The sequence below is a fragment of the Aquarana catesbeiana genome, linkage group LG05 (assembly GCF_042186555.1).
Source record: "Aquarana catesbeiana isolate 2022-GZ linkage group LG05, ASM4218655v1, whole genome shotgun sequence".
In the NCBI taxonomy this organism is placed as follows: domain Eukaryota; kingdom Metazoa; phylum Chordata; class Amphibia; order Anura; family Ranidae; genus Aquarana; species Aquarana catesbeiana.
The window spans coordinates 246,857,032-246,875,210 of record NC_133328.1 but is presented as its reverse complement, the minus strand read 5'-3'; positions in this window follow the sequence as shown (position 1 = coordinate 246,875,210).

Here is an 18,179-nt window from a genome sequence, read left to right as displayed (position 1 = left end):
TCCTTCCAGGAGCACATCGGTTTTTTCGCCAGTATCTAAGGCGTTGGTCACGAGTGAAGATGTGCTCTGAGGAGTTCCAGGAGGGATCCATGGTAAATTTAAAAAAACCTCCACAACCGGATCCATCCACGCCACTGAGGCCACAGGATGGTACCCGGGCCTCGCATAGAAGAGCGAGGTTTTGCCTGCAACGCTTTTCTTTGAGGGCTGGACCCTAGGAACCAGGACTCTTTTTGGTCTTGCTACATTAACTAAAGTTGCTCCTGAGGGGTGCTATACAGGTCCAAAAGAGTGGAACCCCTATTAAAAGGGATCCGGTCTTTGAAGGTTTACTAACGCAGCCCTATGCCTTTTCGTCCATATATTAAACATTGTAATGCCTTAAAACTCCTCTAGAGGGAGTAAAGATAAACATTCCCTTTCCAGCAGCTCTGTGTCCAGCTACAACAGCATGGTGTGTCCCTGTATCGGGGGGGGGGGGGAACTAAAGAGCTGGGGGTACATTATATATAGTGCACAAGGTACATTAAATCCTATCTCTAAGCACAAGATGTTTGAGCAGGGATTATTCAGAATGTGACGCACTAAAGGCTGTTTCACAGGTAAGCTTCAACTGCTAGAAACCACAATAACCCCCCCCCCCCCGCAAGGGGTGCGGGGCGGCTTTCTTATACGAAAATTTTTATATTTACCTGCCTTTTAGCATTATTCTTAAATGCAAGGAAGCCAGCTCCTCTCATATAGAGGAAATCCCTCTGTTCCTGCCAGTAACGCCGCATGGCGGCTGCAGCCTCCTCTCCTTCGGATTTGTGTCTCAGACCCGAATGCCGTGCTGTCCGCGCGCGGGCTGAGGTTCATTTGAAAAGAGGAGGGCAGGTCAATGGAAGGGACGTGACCTAAGGCAGTCGGCGCCGCGTGCGGGACTCAGCGTCCACGTGGAGCACATGGTGCACAGGCAATCAGGCTTACACCTGAGTGTACATAGGCATTTCCAGTACAGGAAAATACAGCATCAAATTAATCCTTATGTTGCATTGTTATTTCTACTATTGCTCAGCAAATAGTACGTTACTCTGCATTTGTGCTTAGCACTATGGCTTCCAAGGTTACCACAAAGGCACCTAAACTTCCACCCCCAGGTGCTGAGAACTCCAGTCATGCCTCCATACTGTCATCCTCTCCGGAGATACCAGATATGGCAAGCCAGGGTGAGTCTTTGGAACTGATTTGTGGTGCAACTGCTTCTCACACTGCAGCCCCTGTATACATGACTGAATGTGCATTTTCCTCTGCCCTGCAGGGCTTAGAAGGAAGATTAGTGGCTTTAACCGCATCCTCCATCCAAGGGGATAGGAAGCGTGCTAGATTTCCCCTTCCCCCACCTCAAAACCTTCACCAAGGGAACAGTGGGCACAGGATGAGGTATTACCCTCAGGCGATCACGTAGAAAAACAAGCCGATTTTTCCTCTGCGGAGGAAACAACAGTTGATGAACCTTATGCAACCTTGCAATCTGAGAGATTGATGGTACAAACTTTTATGAAGATGGTTCGTTCCACTTTCATGCTACCCCTAACAGAGTCAGCTGAAAGGTCGGTCCCTTCCTTGGGTTCTTTAAAACTTTACAGCTTTTTCATGCGTTTCTGGTCCGTGCATTACTAGAAAAGCTTATTTATGCTGAATGGGATCATCCGGATAAGCATTTTCTCCCTCCAAAGAGTTTCTCAGTTCTCTATCCATGGAGGAGAAATTCACAAAAGATGGAAAGTGCCAGCAGTAGACGCTGCGATTTCCAGCATCAATAAAAATTTAACTTGTCCAGTAGACAATGCACAAATGCTTAAGGATCCAACAGATAAGAAGATGGAATTTTTGTTAAAATCCTCTTTTTCCTGGCAGGTGCCGTTTCTCAGCCTGCAGTCGCTGCAATAGGCATCTGTCAGTCCCTAAAGGACCCATTCAAAGAGGCCCTTAGGGAGGTCCCTGCACAACAGGCCCGTGAGTTAGCCGAACTACCAAAGGCGCTATGTTTTGCCATAGACGCCATGAAAAACTCTATTCACTGAGCGCACTGCCTTGCGCTTGTGCTAAAACACATGCGTAGGACCCTGTGGTTAAAAAGTTGGTCAGCCGAAGCATCTTGCAAAAAAGCTTCTGACTAGTTTCCCTTTTCATGGGGAGCGACTATTTGGGGAAGATTTGGTCAAATACATCCAAATGATTTCTAGCGGGAAAGGTACTCTTTTGCCAAAAAGTAGGTATAAATGTCCTTTTATTTAAACGGACTCCTTCCCCTGTGCCAGGGGCAGTTGTCTCTAGGCAGTGGCGACGGCCTCCGCCATCAGACTCTAGAGGAGAAAACATTCAGCCCCTGTATACATGATTGAAAATGTGGTTAAATTAGCGACTTTAACCGCATCCGCTATCCAAAAGGATAGGAAGCATGTTAGATCCCCTCCCCCACCTTAGACAACTTATCAAGGGAACAGTGGGTAGAGGATGAGGGGTTACCCTCAGGTGATTAGGAAGAAATGCAAACCGATTACTCCTCTGCGGAGGAGACAACTGGAGTTGAACCTTTTTTCAGCCTCGCAATCTGAAAGATTGCTGGTACAAATCTCTTACAGAGATGGTTCGTGCCTCTTTCAAGCAACCTCTAGTAAAGTCAGCTGATAGTTCTGTTTCTTCTTAGGTTCCTTAAAACTTTCACTGCCTTTTTCATGCGTTTCCTGTACATGTACAGATCCACGCAGATATTCAACAGATCCATTCTAGATCTAAAAGAATCTAAATCAGTTCCTGAAGATCCGCTCATTTCTATGGAGTCGATCAGGTCAGTAGTTTCCAAACTTCTGGCGTCTATCAGCATCAGGGATGCATATCTACATGTCCATATATTTCCCGCTCACCAAAGGTTTCTGCGGTTCGAAGTAGAACAACAGCATTTCAGTTTGTAGCCTTTGCCTTCGGGCCAGCTGCAGCACCCCGAGTGTTAACAAAAGTGCTAGCCCCACCTCTAGGCAGGTTAAGGGCACAGGGCATAAACAGTCTTGGCATACCTAGACAATCTATTGCTAATAGACCAATCGGTGTTTGGAGTAAGGTGTACGCATTGCAACCAGTCACCTGTAAAATTCTGGGTTGCATTCTCAACCTAGAGAAGTCTCCCTTAAAACCACTAAAAAGCTGGAGTATTTAGGTCTGATCATAGATACACCCCAGAAAAAGGTGTTCTTGCCTAGGCAAAAAACAACTCCATAAGAGAGTTAGTGTGGAGGGTCAGGTCAAAAGGAGATCCCTCCATTCGCCTTTGCATGAGGTTGTTAGGATGGTGGCTTCATTTGAAACAGTTCCCTATGCCCAGTTCCATTCGAGACTGTTGCAAAACAGTATTCTATTTGCTTGGAACAAAATGATCCAAGCTTTGGACTTGCCAATGCAGCTGTCCCCAAGGGTGTCCCAAAGCCTCAATTGGTGGTTACTAAAGAATCTGCTAAAAGGTAAATCCTTCAGACCAGTTATCTGGAAAGTGGTAATGACAGAGAAGACAACTGTCCAAGGACAGTGTTCAAGAACCGAAAGAGCCTTGCCCATCAACGTCCTAGAGATTTGGGCAGTGAGTCTGGCGCTGAAAGCCTGGACTTCCAGGTTAAGGGATTGTCCTGTCAGTATCCAATCCGTCAATGCCACGGCTATGGCCTATATCAATCACCAAGGGAGCATCAAGAGTCTCTCAGCGCAGAGAGAGGTGAACCATATTCTAACTTGGGCAGAAAGAAATATTCCATGCAGTTTTCATTCCGGGAATAGAGAATTGGCAGGCGGACTACTTAATTTGCCAGCAGAATATTCCCAGGGGAATGGTTTCTTCACCCCGACATATTTTCGATAGATAAGATATTGTCCTGCCATAATTTTTTCCAAAACCATGTTCCAGGGAAGAAAAGTCACTACATTGTCTTGATGTGGTGAGAGCAGTGAGAATCTATTTAAAGACAACTGCTCAGATTCTTAAGACTGATGTCTTATTTATTCCACCAGAGGGTTCTAAGAAAGGACAGGCAGCGTCGAAATCCACTGTCGCTAAGTGGATTCGGCAAGTTATAATTCAAACTTATAATTTAAGGGGTAAGATTCCCCCTTTTCAAGTTAAGGCGTACTCTACCAGGGCAGTTAGTGCTTCTTGGGCAGTGCGTCACCAGGCCTCCATGGCTCAGATCTGTTAGGCCGCAACTTGGTCTTCAGTGCATACATTCACAAAAATGTTAAGCAGATGGATGTAAGGAGGTATGAGGATATCACCTTTGAGCGCAGTGTGCTGCAGGCAGAAGTATAAGTCCTCAAGTCTGGGGGTACCCTGCGGGTTGTCTCTCCCTCCCTTCAAGTAGCATTGCTATGGGACGTCCCACTAAGTAATTACTTAAGGCTCTGTGTCCCATGATGTATGATAAAGAAAATACGATTTTTATTACAGCTTACCTGTAAAATCCCTTTCTTGGAGTACATCATGGGACACAGAGGTCCCTCCCCTCTTTTGGGACTTAAGTATATTACTTTGCTACAAAAAAACTGATGTGCTCCTGGAAGGAGGAGGTGTTATAGAGGGAGTGAACTTCCTTGATTGGGTATACCAGTGTCAACACCTGAAGGTGGCCCATAACCCATTAAGTATTTATTTAAGGCTCTGTGTCCCATGATGTACTCCAAGAAAAGGATTTTATAGGTAAGCTGTAATAAAAATCCTATTTTTCGTGACATGCATGGCCCATCAGAAGTCCTCCTCATCTCAGATTCATTTCAATGGATTTTGCCTCACTCTGAGATAAAGGAAGCATATACTCATGCTTTATGTAAGTCACTGATGTCGCAAAGTGCTGCCATGCCAGTCTCTGAATGCGAGAAATTTCAGGGCAGGTACTGAAGAGGAACAGCTTGCAGAGGCTGGTTTTAGACCTTGCGCACCTGAGACCATTTTCAGCAAAGGAGATGTTTAAGGTGGAAACATTGTCCCTGATTCATAGGGGGTCCAGCCAGGTGACTGGCTTGTTTCTAATAGACCTAAGATGCTTACTTTCGTGTGCCCATTGTAGAAGACTTCCGCAAGTTCCTTTAGTTCCATACAACAATCAAACAAGTATTAGACGCAAAAGGCAATAATCCAATGTGATAAAAACAGCAATGCTTAAAAAAGTAAGAACAAACAAGGAAAAGTATGACCATGGAAAGTGGATTTTGTTTAAACTTTGTTTATTGTGTTCGGTCACAGCCTAATAAACATTGAACAGTATGTGCTTAATAGTGACAGACATTTTCACATTTCAACAGTAGTTATAGTAAAGAAAAAAGAAAAAGGAATATCGTGATACTAAGAAGGCAATACATACATTAAGAATTCACGGCCTTGGTGATTCGTTGACCAGCTATGGTTGACATTAGGCTTCAGCCGCCATTAGAGTAGCGGCTAGCCGGGCCCACTATCCTTCTGTGGGATCCATCACCTGAGCCGTGTTGGTCCCCCTCGCCGGGGGAAAGAATTCTGGGGGAGCACGAGACCGCCCCAACCCAAGATCCACACCAGAAGAGGGGGCAACCATGGCCTCCTACTATCCTCCCCTAGTGCATCCCCCAGGCCCCAGGCGTGCCCCGGCCCCCCCAGCCTCCCCGGCAGGGGGCACAGCCCTACTCCCCTCCCACCTTGTAACAGAGTAATCGTCAACCTGGTCGTCATTAATTGCCTACATTCTGGTCATTCAACATTTAAATCTTCCAGTTACAATAACTATTTGAGATAGGAAATGGTAGAGAGAGGGAAGAGAGAAAAAGAGGGGGGGAAGGGGGGTAGGCAGGGAGGGGAAAAAGGGGTAGTGGGGGTGAGAAAAAGGACAGGATCGCACCTTAAATCCATATAAGTCTTCTGTAGCTCAATCCGGACAGTCCGCCGCCATACAGCGGCCTCTTGGTAAGAACAGATGTGCTACAGTATGTACGTGGTCTGTGCATTAGTCTAGGGGATTACAGTAGTGGTTATCACTTAGGAAGGTCACGTTGACCCAATGTTGGGTCTGTTAGCTTTAATAAGGACACATCCAGACTGGAGGACACATGGGTAGTGTCAGGGAAGTGTTCCGTCCATATTGACCATATGGTTGTGCGTTTGTCCGTAGTACCCTTACTTTTTGCTACCCATTCCTCTGCTTCTCTAATCTAATTTGCCTTACGTATCCACTCCTCTTTGCTCGGAATCTGTGCCTTCTTCCAGAAGACCAGAAGATTGGAAGTAGCCGCTTAGCAGCGTTTAGTAAGTGGGGCAGTTCGCACTTCTTGTAGCGACTGACTGGCATGGGAGGGATATGTAAGAGGAATTGATCTGGGGAGAAGGGAACATCTATCCCAAGGATATCTTTAATCTGGTCTCTAATATCACACCAATATGCCTCTATTCGAGGGCATTCCCACCACAGATGCAGTAGGGTACCTCGGCCTCCACATCCCCGCCAGCACACATCCGAGCTGGCCGGGTATATCCGTGCTAAGTCTGAGGGGACTCTATACCAGCGTGTCAATAACTTATAATTTGTCTCCTGCATCTTAGAATCTATTGAGCTGGAGTGTGTAAGTTGGTATAAATGTGTTAACTGAGATCCAGAGTACACTTTTCCTAGGTCCCTTTCCCAGGCACGTATACATATGGGTTTGGAGGCCGAGGACCCTATCAGTAGGTAGAGCTCTGAAATCATGCGCGGGATCGGATCCTCCGCTATGAACAGTCTTTCAAAAGGTGTGAGCAATGCGATATCTCTTATAGAGCTACTGTGTACCTCAAAGAAATGGTGCAACTGCCTATACTTCCAGAAGTTTAGTTGTGGTCTACCAGGCCTGTCCCCCAGGGACTCAAAGGGTAATATTTTGCTATTTCTCAGCAATTTACCACAGCTGGCATTCTTATCTTCCACCCAGGCTCCAAAGAAGCCCGCGTGTTCCCCCGGTGGGAACCAGAGGAATCCTCCCAGAGGCGTCAGTGGGGACACGGGGGGGCAAGCTTAGTGCTCGGTTAATTTGGTCCCATGTTTTAAGCGTAGATATCGTTAATGGGGACTTAGTTTCTGACAACCCCCTATGTTCCCACGAAAGCCACGGGGCATAGGACAGGTTCCTGCCTGCCATGTAACCAAAACTGCAGTGTTTATCCTCATGACACAACACAGGAAGCACCTACATGGTTAACAGAGGACGGAATTAAAATTAGACTTGAGAAACTTAACATTAATAAATCACCGGGACCAGATGGCTTGCATCCGAGGGTACTTAGGGAACTCAGTCAGGTGATTGCCAGACCGTTGTTCCTAATTTTTACAGACAGTCTATTGACTGGAATGGTACCAGCTGATTGGAGAAAAGCCAATGTAGCACCAATATTTAAAAAGGGCCCAAAAAACATCACTGGGAATTACAGACCAGTTAGCCTAACATCAATAGTATGTAAACTCTTGGAGGGGATGATAAGGGACTATATACAAGATTTTAGTAATAAGAATGATATCATTAGCAGTAATCAGCATGGATTCATGAAGAATCGTTCTTGCCAAACCAATCTATTAACCTTCTATGAGGAGGTGAGTTGCCATCTAGATAAAGGAAGGCCCGTAGACGTGGTGTATCTGGATTTTGCAAAAGCATTTGACACAGTTCCCCATAAACGTTTACTGTACAAAATAAGGTGCGTTGGCATGGACCATAGGGTGAGTACATGGATTGAAAACTGGCTACAAGGGCGTGTTCAGAGGGTGGTGATAAATGGGGAGTACTCAGAATGGTCAGGGGTGGGTAGTGGGGTTCCCCAGGGTTCTGTGCTGGGACCAATCCTATTTAATTTGTTCATAAACGATCTGGAGGATGGGATAAACAGTTCAATCTCTGTATTTGCAGACGATACTAAGCTAAGCAGGGCACTAACTTCTCCGCAGGATGTGGAAATCTTGCAAAAAGACCTGAACAAATTAATGGGGTGGGCGACTACATGGCAAATGAGGTTCAGTGTAGAAAAATGTAAAATAATGCATTTGGGTGGCAAAAATATGAATGCAATCCATACACTGGGGGGAGAACCTCTGGGGGAATCTAGGATGGAAAAGGACTTGGGGGTCCTAGTGGATGATAGGCTCAGCAATGGCATGCAATGCCAAGCTGCTGCTAATAAAGCAAACAGAATATTGGCATGCATTAAAAGGGGGATCAACTGCAGAGATAAAACGATAATTCTCCCGCTCTACAAGACTCTGGTCCGCCAGCACCTGGAGTATGCTGTCCAGTTCTGGGCACCAGTCCTCAGGAGGGACATACTGGAAATGGAGCGAGTACAAAGAAGGGCAACAAAGCTAATAAAGGGTCTGGAGGATCTTAGTTATGAGGAAAGGTTGCGAGCACTGAACTTATTCTCTCTGGAGAAGAGACGCTTGAGAGGGGATATGATTTCAATTTACAAATACTGTACTGGTGACCCCACAATAGGGATAAAACTTTTTCGCAGAAGAGAGTTTAATAAGACTCGTGGCCACTCATTACAATTAGAAGAAAAGAGGTTTAACCTTAAACTACGTAGAGGGTTCTTTACTGTAAGAGCGGCAAGGATGTGGAATTCCCTTCCACAGGCGGTGGTCTCAGCGGGGAGCATTGATAGCTTCAAGAAACTATTAGATAATCACCTGAATGACCGCAATATACAGGGATATGTAATGTAATACTGACACATAATCACACACATAGATTGGACTTGATTGACTTGTGTCTTTTTTCAACATCACCTACTATGTAACTATGTATTTTTCCATGGTAGTGGTATGGGGAGCATTTGTATATAGAACAATATTCTAGGGAGGACATTCATTTTTATTATGTTTACTCATCCCAACCACGTGAAAGCAATTTTTGTCCAGCGTACTGGGTCTTGTCGGATTTCAGTCAGTAATCTTGGGTAGTTTGCTGTGTATAAAGTGTTGAAGCTGTCCGTCAGTTGTATGCCCAGGTAGCGTAAGGAAGTTCTAGTCCATGTGAAAGGGAATGCGTCTTTTATCATATCATCTTTTCATTCTATCTTATCATCATCTTTTGTCATAGGTGTAGATAGGTATATGGGCAGGATTTCTGAGTTATTATAATTAATCTTAAAGTTGGAGAGCGTTCCGAAATGTTGGAGTTCCGCATCAGGACTGGCAGCGAGATCAGGGGGTTGGATAGGTGGAACAGTACGTCGTCCGCGTAAGCCGAAAGTTTATGTTCCACAGCTCCCACTGTAAGGCCTGTGATATCCGCATTTGCTCTTACTCTGTGTAATAGCGGCTCAAGAGCCAGGGCGAAGAGGAGGGGGGAGAGTGGACACCCCTGTCTCGTGCCGTTCCTGATCGGGAACCTGGTTGAGAAAACTCCATTGACTTTAACCTGTGCACTAGGTTCTGAGTAGAGGGCCAGTATCCAGGTTAACATGTTTGGGCCCAACCTTAGTGTGGTTAGGACTTCTCTCAGGTAGGACAAGTCAATACGGTCAAATGCCTTCTCGGCATCAGTAGAAAGTATTAGGTAGGGGAGGGGGTCTTCTCTGTTCTTGGCCCAGTGTATAAGTTGGATCGGGCTTCACGTCCTGTGATAAAACCTGTTTGGTCTGGGTGTACTACATGGGGTACAAGATGTTTCAGTCGGTTTGCTAGGATTTTCGCCAATATTTTTATGTCAGTGTTCAGGAGGGATATGGGGCGGTAACTCTGTGGGACTGTAGGGTCTTTACCCTCTTTCGGTATAATCGATATGTGTGCAAGGAGAGCCTCAGGGGGGATATTGCGTCCTTTCGCTAGGGAGGTAAAAGTACCTACACATATGGTTCGCGGGCATTGGGGAGAATTTAGCATAATACGCTTTGGTGAACCCGTCAGGGCCTGGGCTTTTCCCATTGGGTAGTGATTTGACGGTGGACTCGATCTCTGCAGTGGTGATAGGGGAGTCCAAGTCAGCTTGTTGGTCCTCAGTTAGGGGGGGCAGTCCATTAACGGATAGGTAGTTACGAATTTTTGTCAGTCTGGTTACTTTGGCGTCTGGGGTAATGTTTGCGTCTAAGTTGTAGAGGTCGGCGTAAGTCTCTAAACCCTGTTGCTATCTTGGAGGATTGAAATGTCATGTCCCCTGAGGAGGAGCAGAGCTTGTGTACTTGCATTTGGGCTCGCTTTGTGCGCAGGGCTCTTGCCAGCATGCGGCCGCACTTATTACTGTGTTCATAGTAATTATGTGATAAATACCGCAACTGTCTTCGTGCCTGGCGTTCTAGTAAACGCGAGAATGGGTCCCTAAGCTCTGCTAATTCCCGTAGGGCTTCAGGGGCACCCCCAGTTTTGTGCTTAAGTTCCGCTTGCTGAAGTGCGGTAAAGACTCTGTGGTAGTCTGCCTGCTATTCTCTTTTCGGTTTGGCGCCCTGGGCGATAAGCTCAACCCTTATCACTGCTTTGTGACATTCCCAAATTGTGCCCTCGCTTAAATCCTCGGCGGTATTCACCTGAAAGTAATTCTTTAATGTGTCTGAGATCTTGGTCTCCATCACAGGGTCGTCTAACAGGTATTCGTTGAGACGCCAGTTCCAAGCTCTATGGGAGCCCACTGGTATGATGAAGGTAACGGTGACCGGAGCATGGTCCGAAATAGTAATGTGTCCTATGGATGAGCTCTGGAGGAGCTCTAGGATTGGGCGGTCAACATAGAGCAAGTCTATGCGTGTGTATACATTGTGTACCATTGAATAGTAGCTGTAGTCTCTTTCTGTGGGGTGCAGGACCCTCCAGCTGTCGACCAAGCCTACTGTCTGGAGGGACCTCCGGAAATGTCTAAGGAAGGCATGTGAGTGTGAAGGTCGACTATGTGAGGTGTCCAGGGACGGGTCTGTGCTTACATTAAAGTCGCCTCCTAGAACTAGGGACCCCTCCCTGAACTTCTCTAGGTGCTCTATGGTTGTGTCAAGGAAGGTCAGTTGATTTGAGTTAGGGGAGTAAATATTAGCGAAGGTATATTTTGCACCCGCGATGGTCCCCTTCAGGAAGACGTATCTCCCCAGGGGATCAACCAAGTCACCTGTATGTTGGAAGGGGCAGTTTTTGTGGACAGCTATTGCAGTACCTCTGGACTTATTGACCGGGGAGGTGCTGACGTACCATTGACTATATATGTGGGTCGGTAACTTGGATATGGATTGGTGGGTAAAGTGCGTCTCCTGTAGGAAGACTACCTGTGCTTTAAATTTTTTCAGTTCCCACCATAATTTACTACGCTTACAGGGGGAGCAGAGACCACGGACATTATATGAGATTTCCTTGATAGCTGCCATTTAGGCATGGTGGTGTGTGCTGGCTTTGATCCTGGCGGCGAGGTCCACAGTGGGTAACGATAGTCCAGGCAGATCCTGTTAAAAAAGGAAGGGGGGGAGAAAGACAATCGTTAACATCAATATAAGCATTGGCGATGTAAACTTTCAAAAAGAACCTAACAGTGGTTCGAAATAACTGCAGGTTGGGCCCGAGGAGCCCCCCATCTCAGGGGGCTCGTCTTGCCCAGACCTGGCGTCCCAAATGGGATTAATACCCGTATGTGGGTGGCCTATTGGGGGGTCGTGGGCCAACATGAAGGGGGGTAGGAGGAGAGGGTCCGCTCCGCCTCCACTTCATAGGAGCCTCTCTGGGACTCCGGGTGTCAGGGGGATGGGATGACGGGACTTGGGGGGGGGGGGGTTGCATGAATGTGGATGAGTCCTGGAGGGATAGATCTATATGGGGGAGGGATCTGGGAGCAAAGCTAACGTGGTTAGTTTGGTCTCAGGGCAAAGTCTGATCCGTCTCTTGGGCTACCAAAGTTCCCCATCAAAGCTGAATCAGATCATATACATATAGGTCCAGGGTAGGTGTTAAGCTTCCAGTCTTCGGGCGGCCTGGTAGTAATGTTTGCTTCCGTGTTGGGGAATAGGGGCGAAGTTTGGGATCCAGGTTTGGCCATCAGTCCCTCAGCAAAGAGGGGCCAGGAGGGGCATCCACATCCAGATGGTGGCGGCTGCGTCTACGGCTGTGGCGTTGAGGCATCTGTGTCCAGGGTTGGGGCAGTCTGATGGCTGGAAAGTTTGCCATCTCTGGGTCCCCACGCCAGTCTGGAAAGTCTACCTTATCTAGCCCCAGGGCCGTGAGGAAGTGAGGGAGGTCATCTCTGGTGCGCAGAGTGGCTGAACGGCCGTCTTTGGTAGCCTGTAAGTAAAAGGGGAAGCCCCAGCTATATGTGAGGCCCGCTTCCTTGAGGGCTACTAACACAGGTTTCAGTGCCCGACGCTGCATAAGTGTGCGTCTAGAGATGTCTTGAAAAAAACAGAGTGAGCGCCATCAAAATCAAAGAAGGGCCTGTTGTGCATCTTTTGCATTATCCGTTCTTTAATGGTATATTTATGCAGCTTGCATATTATGTCCCTGGGGTTGTCAACATCCTGGGATGGTGGTCTCAGGGCCCGGTGGGCTCGGTCAATCTGATGGGTGCTGTATCTGGGAGTTCCAAGATTTCCTGGAATATCCCTTGAAATGAGGGGATGATATCCCTGGGGGCTGTAGCTTCTGGCATGCCTCGGATACGGATATTTGCCCGCCTGCTACGGTTCTCAAAATCGTCAAGCTGTGACAACAGTAAGTCCAGCTTCTAGTCTTGGGCTGCACACCTCATCTGCAGGGCTGACATAGAAGAGAGGGCCTCATCTAGCCGTTGTTCTAGCGTGCCCCGGTGTGTAGTGTCCTCCTTAGGCTGTGCTATGTCTTCCTTAAATGCTTTTTCCATCCTTGCTGTAAATCTCTCTAGGTCCTCTCTAGTGGGAAGGGACCATATATGCCTCTTAATGTCTCCATCCTCCATGAGGTCCGCAATGTTGGATCCCTCTGCTCGCGAAACAGTGGACCCAGGGGAGGCCGGGGGTGCAGAGTCACTCACCGATCCGGGTGATTGTTGCGGGGACATGGTAGGCTGTGTGAGCTGCTTCTGTGCCGACATGTGCTGCTTTGCAGTTTTGCTGACTGGCGCCATCTTGGATTTTTCCTGGGCCTTGCTGCGGGTCCCGGGAAAGTAAGAATCCAGCTGCCCCTGCCTCAATTTGTCCGTCCCTGAGTCGTGGGTCGTGTTCCGCCTCCTCTGTGACATGTCCCGAGCCATGTCATGGCTCAGGATCGCGGGTATGCTGCTGGTGAAGTAGCGGTGGGAGCGGAGCGTGGACCAAGCACGTCCTCACTGCTCCATGTTCAGGACACGCCCCTGGAAAGTGGATTTAATGAAGTCCATGATAGTGGCAATTATGGATGCAATCTGCCAGTGGCAATGGAGATGAACTGGATGAGGGAGAAAAAAATGGGGGAAGAGTGTAGAGATGGTGAGAGAAGTCCACACTCACGGCAGCCATCCGGTGGGAGCAGAACCCATATTCCCAAGACACTGAAAAAAACAAGAAGACGGAGGCGCCTCTGGGTGCAGACTCTATGACAGCTTTAATAGTTAAAAACAGCAAAGATGTAAACTCATATTTAGGCACAGCAAATAGGGCATGGAAAGTCCCAAAGGCAACCGGGGTGATCAGTGAGGTCAGTCTCTCATGGCCATGGATGCATATCCTCTGTAGTTGTCTATGGTACGCTGGGTGTAATCCAGCCGACAGCGATGAATGGACATCAGAGTGATGCTTGGAAAGCAAGCTATCCAGGCGAGGGATAGTGACGTCACAGAATGTGCGACGCGTTTCTCGAGCCAGCTGGCCGTGAATAGCGTGACAGCCACGCTCCTTTGTCAAGCGGTTGGAAGGGACCAGTTGTGAGATTCATATAGGAGGGGATGGGGGGAGTGGCCGAAACGGGGTAAAAGCTATGCACCAGTGCACCAGTTGCGGTGCAAAAGCAAATAGAAAATGTGACACATAAAAGGCACTCGTTAAGAAACATCATCATTGAATAAAAACATCATTAAAATTCCATTAAAAACAATGCAATCAACAATTTAAAATAAGGGTTAAATAAATGTGATATGATACTAATGTTAAAATGTATAAAAAACAAATATATATAGAACATTAGAACTAATGAGAAGCTATGTGGAAGGAATTGGACACAGCTGTGGGAAGCTGCAGTTACTATGACATACATATATGGAAGAAATGTGTGATGGGGAAATATGAAATATGCTAGATGATCATGTGGTTGCTATAACACAGGGAGAGACGAGGGAGAACTGAAACTAAAAGTATGTAATGAAAAAGATACTGGATGATATGGATGTTGAATGGGGTGGGGGAAGGGGAGTGGGGTGCGGGAAGGGGGGGGAAGGGAGAGGAAGGAGGGAAGGTGAAGGGGATGGGGGGGAGGAGTGAAGGGATGGGGCAGACAGAAGGAAAGGCACAAGGTGGCCAACCGCTGAAAAGGGGCTAGTGACCCTGGGAGGGGGGGGGGGAAGTAGAAGGGGGGGAGGGAAAAGGGGGGGGGGATGGACTGATGTATATAGGATGAAAATAGTGTATCAAAGCGAAGGGAAGGGAAAGTCGGGCAAAGTAAAAGAAGAAGATGGGTTTCACAGAATGGCAGATGTTTTGATACACTCATTGATGCCTCCAGGTGAGAGGACATCAAGAAGGTAGATCCAGTAGGTCTCTCTCACACATAATCTTTTATACCGTTCAGCTGTCGGGAGAGATCTAGGGATCTGTATATGTTGGTCACATCATTCGGCCCCTCAGACAGCGTTTTGGGGAGCACAGGAGGTACATTGAGGGTGGAACAGACCCACATAGTGTACGGAGACACTTTGCCATGGTCCACAAAGGTTCCAACTCTGGGCTAAAAGTTTGGGTCATAGAACAGATCCCTAGATCTCTCCCGACAGCCGAACGGTATAAAAGATTATGTGCGAGAGAGACCTACTGGATCTACCTTCTTGATGTCCTCTCACCTGGAGGCATCAATGAGTGTATCAAAACATCTGCCATTCTGTGAAACCCATCTTCTTCTTTTACTGACTTTCCCTTCCCTTCGATACACTATTTTCATCCTATATTCATCAGTCCATCCCCCCCCCCCCTCCCAGGGTCACTAGCCCCTTTTCAGCAGTTGGCCACCTTGTGCCTTTCCTTCTGTCTGCCCCATCCCTTCACTCCTCCCGCCATCCCCTTCACCTTCCCTCCTTCCTCTCCCTCCCCCCCACTCCCCTTCCCCCACCCCACTCCCCTTCCCCCACCCCATTCAACATCCTTATCATCCAGTATCTTTTTCATTACATACTTTTAGTTTCAGTTCTCCCTCGTCTCTCCCTGTGTTATAGCAACCACATGATCATCTAGCATATTTCATATTTCCCCATCACACATTTCTTCCATATATGTATGTCATAGTAACTGCAGCTTCCCACAGCTGTGTCCAATTCCTTCCACATAGCTTCTCATTAGATAGGCTTCCTGCAATCATGCTGTTTAGCGTTCCGTGCTCTATATATATTTGTTTTTTATACATTTTAACTTTAGTATCATATCACATTTATTTAATCCTTATTTTTTCAATGATGATGTTTCTTAACGAGTGCCTTTTATGTGTCACATTTTCTGTGTACTTTTGCACTGCAACTGGTGCACAGCTTTTACCCCGTTTTGGCCACTCCCCCTATCCCCTCCTATATGAATCTCGCAACTGGTCCCTTCCAACCAGCTTGACAAAGGAGCGCGGCCGTCACGCCATTCACGGCCAGCCGGCTCGAAAAATGCGTTACACATTCTGTGACGTCACTATCTCTCGCCTGGATCACAGCTTGCTTTCCAAGCCTCACTCTGATGTCCATTCATTGCTGTCGGCCGGATTACACCCAGCGTACCAGAGACAACTACAGAGGATATGTATCCATGGCCATGAGAGACTGACCTCACTGATCACCCCGGTTGCCTTTGGGACTTTCCATGCCCTATTTGCTGTGCCTAAATGTGAGTACACATCTTTGCTGTTTTTAACTATTAAAGCTGTCATACAGTCTGCACCCAGACGCGCCTCCGTCTTCCTGTTTTTTTCCTTTAGTTCGCTGTAGGTCAAGACCATCTCCAGCTCCAGCCATTTGGGCTTTCAACATCACCTTGTGTGTTTTCAGGACCTTATTGGTTGTTATAGTCTTTATCAAAACAAGGAGCAAACACCTGCATAGTTATGTGGATGTACTTCTCCTACTGTCCCAAAGCAGAGGGCAGTTGCCAGAGCCCAGAGCTCAGGTCTTTTCAATGCTCCTCAAATTCGGCTGGCAGCTGAATCTAGAAAAGAGTCACCTGGAGCCCAATCAGTGTTCTGTGTGCCTCTGGGCTCAGTTCAATATAATCAAGAGGACCATTGTCTTGACTCTGGATCCCAATGTTCTGGAACAGAATACTCCTGGCCCTATCTTTCAGTGTCTAAAATGATTGTCACTATGGTGTCTACGGTTCGGAGGGTCAAGTGGAAGCTGGAGAAGGCAGCCCTTCCGGAAGGGGTTTCTCCAGCAGTGGGAGCCAGAAAGCAGAATTCAAATTATCTACATAATCTCAGTCATGAGAATGAGTCTCCTGGTGGCTGCAATGGAGAAACTGGCTCATTTGCCATTCCATTGCCCAATTTCCTGGTTCACAACCATGTCCGATGCTAGCAATATGGGATTGGGGGGCTTGCTGCCTGTCGGGGATAGCTCAAAGCAGGCGGGGCTGTTAATTTTACAAGATTGTGTTGAACATTCTGAGGCTACGAGCAGCCTTCTGCACCCTACAGGCCTTTCAGCATATAACGAAGGGAGCGTCAGTGCTCTTAGGTTAGTCAACATGACGGCGGTCTCCTACATTAAAACACAAGGGGGACTCACAGCCTGTTCTCTATTACAGGAAGCGGAGCTGATTATGTCTTGGGCCCAGAAGAATCAAGCCTACATCTCAGTGGCTTATGTCCCCGGAGTCCAAAATATTCTAACAGACTTCCAGAGCCCAATTGGACAACAACGAATGGTCTCTATATGTGGAGGATTTCAGGCGCAGATGCCCTGACGGATCATTGGAAATGCAGTGGGACCTGTGCATTTCTTCCAGTCCTTGTCAACCTCGGGTTTCTATGAAGACTTTGAACAGAGGTTGTGGAGGTAGTGGCAATGATGTCTTATTGGCCAATTAGGCCATGGTTTCCCTTACTAGCACAGTTCAGCTACTGGAACCCAGTGTCTCCTCAGGACAAACCTTCTGTCACTGGGTGCAATTCTACATCCATGTCCAGCACGGTTGCGTCTGACAGTCTGGTTGAGATTGGAGGTCCTTGGCTGCTCCTCCAGAGTGATCTCTGCTCTCTTGAATACTAGAAGAATGAACACAAAGTTTACGGGAGAATCTGGTCAAAGTTTGTTCAATACATGTCTGCTGCTGACAGATTCACGGGTGTATCCCGGTCTAGGCATCTTTTCCTGCCAAATATTTCTTCAAGGGAACAGCTGGGCTCAGACCTCGGAGTAAGCGGCTGCTATCCAAGTGGAGTCTCCCTCTTGTTCTTAACTCCCTCTCAAGAATTTCAGCGGAGTGTTTTAGGGCTGTTTCCGTTAAAGGCCTCTCTGTCAAGTTCGCCTTGTTCCTGGCTATCACATTTGCATAAAAAGACTCAGAGATCGATTCACTGGTCATGGAGAACTTTCTTAATGTTCTTTCCAGTTCAAGCGCTGCTGTTATCTATGGATGGATGAAGAGATCTGGACAGCCACACACCGGAATAAATTATATTCGTCTTTTATTTGTGAAGCAGGATCATGGGGTACATAGGGCACCACTGTGTTTGGTACAGAACAGCAGCTGACGCGTTTCACACTTACATGAAGTGCTTACTCTATATCCTTCTGTCCACCTCTGTAGCCCCCCATGTCCCCCTCTGTACATCCCCATGTCCACCTTTGTACCCCCGTCCACCTCTGGGCATGTGTAACTGGGAGACTCTGTGATGGGGGGACTCTGAGGTAGTGGAGGGACTCATGTATAGGGGGCCCTCTAATGTATAGGCAGGGTCGTCTTTAACGCAGGGCAAAAGGGGCAGCTGCCCTGGGCCCTGTCATTGCTGTTGGGCCCAAAGCAGCTGCCACTTAAGCCCTGCGCTGCCCATAGTTTTTCCGGAGTA